This window comes from Protobothrops mucrosquamatus, unplaced genomic scaffold (assembly GCF_001527695.2).
Source record: "Protobothrops mucrosquamatus isolate PMUCROS unplaced genomic scaffold, P.Mucros_1.0 scaffold3072, whole genome shotgun sequence".
In the NCBI taxonomy this organism is placed as follows: Eukaryota; Metazoa; Chordata; class Lepidosauria; order Squamata; family Viperidae; genus Protobothrops; species Protobothrops mucrosquamatus.
In genome coordinates, this window is record NW_015389083.1 from 227,983 (window position 1) to 235,748 (window position 7,766).

Consider the following 7,766-nt stretch of genomic DNA (forward strand, 5'->3'; position numbering starts at 1 on the left):
GCCAAGTCAATAACCTGAAGGGAAGCCAAGATCTTTAACCCTAAATCTTGTGGATCCTTAAGGAATCGTCGGAGGAAAAGCAGCGATGGCTCCACGCTCTGAACCAAGCGGCAGGAAAAAACCAGACAGAAGAATCAGCTTGGAGAATAACACTTTCACCTTTTTTTTAGAGAAAGTCTTTCCGCAACTCGGACAAAAGCTGAGTTGGGTCAGTCCTGACTTCTGAATCAGCCCAAATGGGCTGGGGTTCCACGATGCAGGAAGCTATAAACCCTAAGTTGCAAAACTACGTAAACCCCGCCCAAGGGGAGAAGGTTTTGGTCACCATGATATAAAATAAGATATTGAGACCTGCAGAAAGAGTGCAGAGAAGAGCAACAAAGACGATTAGGAGACGGGAGGCTAAAACCTATGAAAAACAGTTGCAGGAATTGGGTATGTCTGGTTTAATGAAGAGAAGGACTAGGAGTGACACGAGAGCAGTCTTCCAATATTTGAGGGGCTGCCCCAAAGAAGAGGGAGTCAAGCTATTCTCCAAAGCACCTGAAGGCAGGACAAGAAGCAATGGATGGAAACGAATCAAGGAGAGAAGCAACCTAGAACGAAGGAGAGATTTCCTGACAGCAAGAACAATTAATCACTGGAACAAAAGTTGTGGATGCTCCATCACTGGAGGCTTTTAAGAAGAGATTGGACATCCATTTGTCTGAAATTATATGGGGTTTTCTGCCTGGGCAGGGGGTTGGATTAGATGACCTCCAAGCTCCCTTCCAATTCTGTTTTTCTGTGAAACTCACCTGAAACATAACTCCAGAATGAGTCTACAAGGGAGCCTCAGATACCCTGTTCAAACCTCTTGGGTCAGTTTTTCTGCAAATGCTCTGGAAACCTCCACTCACTGTGGGGGAAATATTTGTCTTTCCTGAAATAATCTTTGCTCGGCTCTGGTGGTTATTGAACCCTCGTTCAATGGGTTTCCAGGCTGAGTAATTGGAGGGGGAGAGTTTCATGGAAGAAATGTTTGATGGCTGATTAGGAGTTTTCCAAAATGGAGGAGGAAGAAGAAGGAGGAGGAGGAGGAGGAGGAGGAGACGAAGGAGAAGGAGGAGGAGACGAAGGAGGAGGAGGAGGAGACGAAGGAGAAGGAGAAGGAGAAGGAGAAGGAGAAGGAGAAGGAGAAGGAGAAGGAGAAGGAGAAGAAGAAGAAGAAGAAGAAGAAGAAGAAGAAGAAGAAGAAGAAGAAGAAGAAGAAGAAGAAGAAGAAGAAGAAGAAGAAGAAGAAGAAGAAGAAGAAGAAGAAGAAGAAGAAGAAGAAGAAGAAGAAGAAGAAGAAGAAGAAGAAGAAATAATAATTAGGGGAGATCACTACTCAAATATCATTTCTCCTATCCTGATTTCTCCCACCTTTGTTCTTACATATGACCCTTGACTTACAGCGATTCATTTTGTGACCATTCCAAGTTACCCTGGCACTGAAAAAAGTGACTTAGGACCCTTTTTTCACCCTTGCGACCATTGCAGCGCCCCCGTGGTCACGTGATCCAAATTCAGCCGCTTGGCAACTGACTCGTATTTACGACGGTCGCCGCGTCCCCCCCCCGGGGTCACCTGATCCCCTTCCACGACCTTCTGGCAAGCAACGTCCATGGGGAGGGAAATCCGGATTCACCTTAACAACCGGGTTACTCACTTAACGACTGCAGGGGTTCTCTTTTAACAACCGTGGCATGGAAAGTCGTAAAGGGGGGGGGGAACTCGGTTAACAAACGTTTCACTTAGCAACATTCGGGGCTCCATTGCGGTCATAACCTGAGACTAACTTGAGACTCAGGGGGAGGGGGGGAGTCTACAAAACTGGATGGGGGGGGGCGAGAAACCCCCCATAAAAGCAGATAAGAATATTAAATTAAAATGACAGCTCAGTACTCCATCGTGGCCAGTTTCAGCGGAAGCCGGGAGAGAGAGAGAGAGAGAGATGAGACGGCTGGAAGGATTTAGATTGGAAAAGGTGAGATTAGAAAGGGCTGTTATTACATTATTTGCCATTTAGATTTTTAAGTTCTGCCCTATCTTAAAAGCTCAGGGAGGATTACAAGACATTTTCTTTGGCCTTCCCTCCGAGCCGGCTTCGGCTCGTTCAGTCGCCGAGAATGGGACCCTTGGAAAAGGAGATGAAGGGCTAAAGCAGTGGTTCTCAACCTTTTTAATGCCGCGACCCCCAACCGGTCGTAAGTCGAGGACTAAACCGGTCATAAGTAGAGGACTACCCAACCAGTCGTAAGTCGAGGACTTTCCCTGCCCGGGAGCGTCGCGCATGCGTGGTTCCGCCCCTCAACAGACGTTGTTCTTAATGGAGTTTTGGTTTACGTTGCTCCAGATCTTGTCTTTAAATCAGCGTATTTTATGCCTGCTTTTAAAGAACGATAACAAAATTTACAAGTGAAGGGATCCAACTCGGTGCCCTGATTGGGGGGGCTTGATTCGCGCGTTGCGTGTTTGCAAATTGGCCAGGTGTATCTGGAGTTAAGGGACCAGGATGCCGATGGGAAAATAAAATAAAGAAATACGTTAAGTGGGAGAAGCTGGGCGGAAAGGAGTAGTGGTGACGATCAACCTGTGTTGTTGATCATCATCAACCTGTATTGTTAAATACCGCTGCAACTGAGCCCAAAATTTCTACTGCTCAGCTAAACAGCTGTTGAATGAATTTTCCCTCATTTTACAACCTTCTTTGCCACATTTGTTAAGCTCGTCACGGCAAGCATTGTGTGGACTATGTCAACGCTGCTAACATTGGATGTTTTGCATTGACAATGATGGAAATGTAGCCATCTTTTTCCCTTTTGCTTTTAGAGTTAGATGATGCTGGGAGGGGAGGGGGATGTGAACGAGCGTCCAGCTAGACATAACAACACTAAACCTAGCGTGAGAATCAAGGTTATTGTAACCACAGCTGATAAGGAATTGGTGGGCTGGAGAACTGGAGAGGAAGCCCGAGCTTCAAGCTAATTGGGGAATGTGATTTATGACTGTTAATTGGAGGAGGGAATTGTGCTTTGATACTATGGGCTTAGGGGAGGGGAATTCAGTTTTTGGCTTCGATTATATAGTGCCGATATTATGCTACTCGAATAAAAGATTCTTTAAGGTAAACAATGCCTCGATGTTCTTTTGAAGAGTTTCATCTGTCGGAACCATGACAGGCTACCTATATATATATATCATCCTGAGCTTTGGCTCCTGATACATTTCAGAAGACTTATAGGAGGCCCCGGATTCTAGATAATTTAATAAGAGTGGTATACAAAGCCCTCCAATTAGAAAGACACAAGATGAGATGCAGAGTTAAATGTTGCAGAAAGATATCTTATCTGGAGAAACACCAGCCCAGTGGAGAAATATAAATATCCAGGTGACACTTCCTTTAAAAAAATATCTAATCTCAGCATATATGCTTCCCCAGTGTGATAGCATTTCTATATTTGGACATGCATTTCAACAGACGAAGTGACCTAGCGTTTTAAGGCACAAATCCCACAAAGAAGAATAATTCAACTGCAAAGGGGGAATCGCTAGAGTGCTCCTCAAAACTGGAGCCTTCTGCCCTTGCTCTCAAGCAAAAGAAGTTCAAAACGCAAAATGTTGGTTTTTCCACAGGCACCCCCAGTGCAGCAAAACTTCAAGAAGCATTTAATCATTGGAACGGCTGAAACGGAGGAACAATTCTTTAGAAAACCTTCAGAGAAGTGTGATTATCTTTCAGAATCAGTTGAAAGAGAGTTCATTGCCAACCACGGTTTAGTTCCTTGGCCCACCCTTCACACTGAAAAGTAACTCTGGGGGTGAATGAAAGAAGAACGAGCCTGTTCAGAGAAGCCAAGAGACTGCTTTGTAATCTCTCTCTTGTGCTCCAGTGACTCCTTTGCTGGCAATAATTAAATCTCTGAGGATGGCTATTGAAACCAGCAGCATCCTTAAGGGCAGAGGAAGAAAACGAGAAATAAGGAGAGATGTTCCCGCTTTCAAAAGTTGTCATTTTGGGCTGCTGTTACCTGCATTGGTCTCTCCCCCATCACACCCGGCTAGGCAGAATGTGGAGAGAGGAACACTAGATTTTTAAAAATAAGAATAGAATAGAATAGAATAGAATAGAATAGAATAGAATAGAATAGAATAGAATAGAATAGAATGCAGAATAAAATAGAATCAGAATAGAATAGAATGCAGAATAGAATAGAATAGAATGCAGAATAGAATAGAATAGAATAGAATGCAGAATAGAATAGAATGCAGAATAGAATAGAATGCAGAATAGAATGCAGAATAGAATAGAATAGAATGCAGAATAGAATAGAATGCAGAATAGAATAGAATAGAATAGCCAGAATCGAATAGAATGCAGAATAGAATAGAATAGAATGCAGAATAGAATAGCAGAATAGAATAGAATAGAATGCAGAATAGAATAGAATAGAATCAGAATAGAATAGAGTGCAGAATAGAATAGAACAGAATAGAATTGAAATAGATGATAATTCTAGATATCCCAAAGGTGCTTTTTCAAAAAGCAACTGGACTTCCTTTCTTTTCCTTTGAAGACGTTTTGCTTCTCATCCAAGAAGCCCCATCAGGTCCTGCTGGGGAACTGCCAAACGTTTGGGCTGCCCTCCCAATTTATTCACATCTCTCCTGATTCTTAACCGCACTGGTTAAAAATGTTGGGGTGTGTTTTTCAACATGTCCTGAGGGCACTCGGTGGGGGAAGGCTAGTTTGCTGCGTGAGATGAGAAAACTGAATTGAATGTCATGGCAACAGAGATTCCTCAAGACAGCACCCCAACACCACCATGTACTTGTAAGCATGTCAGAAAGAGATCTGTTTAAACCTACCAAAGGGTGAAATGCGTTCAAATTAAGGTGGGGACATTTAAAAACAGCCTGCCCCAGACCCCGTCAAGTCACAAAGAGAGGGTGCCCTTAAGGACACCAATGCAACTACTTCTTTGGGTTTCAAACCCACGTAATGCAAACAGCCAAAGCTTTAGCTGGGGTCGAGCTAGGCCAGGGTTTTATTGGGCAGAACTGCAAAGGCAAGGTCTGTTTCTATAGCAAACTACGGAGGTTCTAGTGTTTGTTATCACTGTGGAAAAGGAAAAAGCTAAAAATGAACGTCTCCTTCTAACCTGTAAAGTCCTTCGGGGCAGGCAGAGAAAATTTCCTAGTTGCCCAGGACTTATAAATCACAAACTGAATCAAGTATCTTGGCTGACTGCCTGCTCTGCTTCCTGAAAGTTAAGCCACATATTATCCAGCTTCTGGCAACCCAACAGAATGAATTAGAGTTAGAGTTAGTTAGAATAGAATGCAGAATAGAATAGAATAGAATAGAATAGTAGAATGCAGAATAGAATAGAATAGAATAGAATATAGAATGCAGAATAGAATAGAACAGAATATAATGCAGAATAGAATAGAATATAATGCAGAATAGAATAGAATAAGAACAGAATGCAGAATAGAATAGAATGCAGAATAGAATAGAATAAGAATAGAATGCAGAATAGAATAGAATGCAGAATATAATATAATATAATGCAGAATAGAATAGAATAGAATTAGAATAGAACAGAATTAGAATAGAATGCAGAATAGAATAGAATAGAATGCAGAATAGAATAGAATAAGAATAGAATGCAGAATAGAATAGAATAGAATAAGAATAGAATGCAAAATAGAATGCAGAATAGAATAGAATAGAATAGAATCATAAATCATAAGATACAACAACACTCAGTGATGGTCATAAGATACTAAATAAGCAATCGGCATAAATCATACTAGAATACTAAATAAAACAATTCATATCAGCCGTAAGAGACAAGCAACAAAGTTATAGTCATAAGAAGATAAGGTAATAGGAAGGATGAGAAGGACAATAGTAATAGAGTCCTATTAGGTAGTTGTGGGAATTAGTTGTTTAGCAGAGCGATGGCATGGGGAGGGGGGAAACTGTCCTTGTGTCTAGTTGTTTTGGCGTGCAATGCCCTGTAGCGTCGTCTTGAAGGAAGAAGTTGAAGCAGTTTATGTCCTGGATGTGAGGAGGGGTCTCTGGATATTTTCCCAGCCCTCTTTCTGGATCAGGAAGCATACAGGTCCTCAATGGAAGGCAGGCTGGTAGCAGCTGTTTTTTCTGCAGCCCTAACTGTCTGTTGAAGTCCGTGTCTGCCTCGTTGGGTTGCAGCGCTAAACCATTGGGCTCAGACGGCGTTTTGGTGCCGAGACGACAATTTTTACCCTATTTGCTCAATATTCTGTTTGCATTGTGGCTGCGTGGCAACATCTCCACAATTACAAGCTGCTAAATCTCGGAGGCAGGTGAATTTAAAAATATCGGCTTGCCCACGCAAGACGAGCAGAAACCAGAAAGGGAGTAAGGGGGAGGAAAAAATATATATCTTATTTTTGATCCGTGAAACATCCCAGGGAGCTGGAAGGGATTTTTCCAATGAAGCCGGGCCTGGATTTAGAGGATCAAAAGAATCTCTCTTTGTCAGCTACCTTTATAGCACAAAATGCTCACCAGGCTCAGAGGAAGTGTGAGAGAGAGTGTGTGTGTTTTTTTCCCCTCCTTTCCTGGATGAATGTGTCTTTGTTTTTTATCATCTGCCTCGGAATTAAAGACGGGGTGGGGAGAAAACCGTTAAGGCTGGTTCACGGCGTCCCATCCACCCTGAAGACACCGTCCCTTCTATCAGTGACATATTAGCTGTCAACCTTTTGATCGATGGCTACAGTGCTCCGGGGGAATGAATTACAGCCAGGCCCCTAACTATAAAAGAAGGCAGAGAGAGAGAGAGGGAATTGCTGCTGGAGCTACAAAATTAACTCTGCTTCTCCAGAATGCACAGAGTGAATGCAAAACACCCGGGGTTTTTTTTTTCCCCTTCCCCACTCTTCCATTTCTGAAATGAAATGAAGAGCGAGGAAAGCTGTGATGGGGTGAGAGGGAGAGGAGAGGAGAGGAGAGGGGAGAACTCGTCCAACTGTCACTTTCTCGGCTTATGGCAATGTGTGAACTCAGCTAAAGAGGGGGAAAAAAGAAAAGATCAGAGACGAGTGTGGGATGCTGTGGTTGTCAAAAGGCTGAACAACTCACCGCGTTATCCTGCTGGGCTCAATGGCAGAGACTGCATTACCCTGCTGGGCTTTTTGAGATGGTTCCCGATGTGCAAACGTTGAGTGTCACCCCCAGTGCCAGACCTGAGGAATGAAAAGCATCAAGGGCTGTTTTCACCGAATAACAGAGTTGGAAGGGACCTTGGAGGTCTTCTAGTCCAACCCCCTGCTCAAGCAGGAGAGCCTGTTCTATTCCAGACAAATGGCTGTCCAGTCTCTCCTTAAAAGCCTCCGGTGATGGAGCACCCACAACTTCTGGAGGCAAGCTGTTCCACTGGTTAATTAGGACATTTGTCCTTAGTTCTAGGTTGCTTCTCTCCATGATTAGAAATAATAATAATAATAATAATAATAATAATAATAATAATAATAATAATAATAATAATAATAATAATAATAATAATAANCTCAAGCAGGAAACCCTATGCCATTTTGGACAGATGGCTGTCCAGTCTCTTCTTAAAAGCTTCCAGTGTTGGAGCATTCACCGCTTCTGGAGGCAGGTGGTTCCACTGGTTAATTGTTCTCACTGTCAGGAAGTTTCTCCTTAGTTCTAGGTTGCTTCTCTCCTTGGTTAGTTTTACATCCAT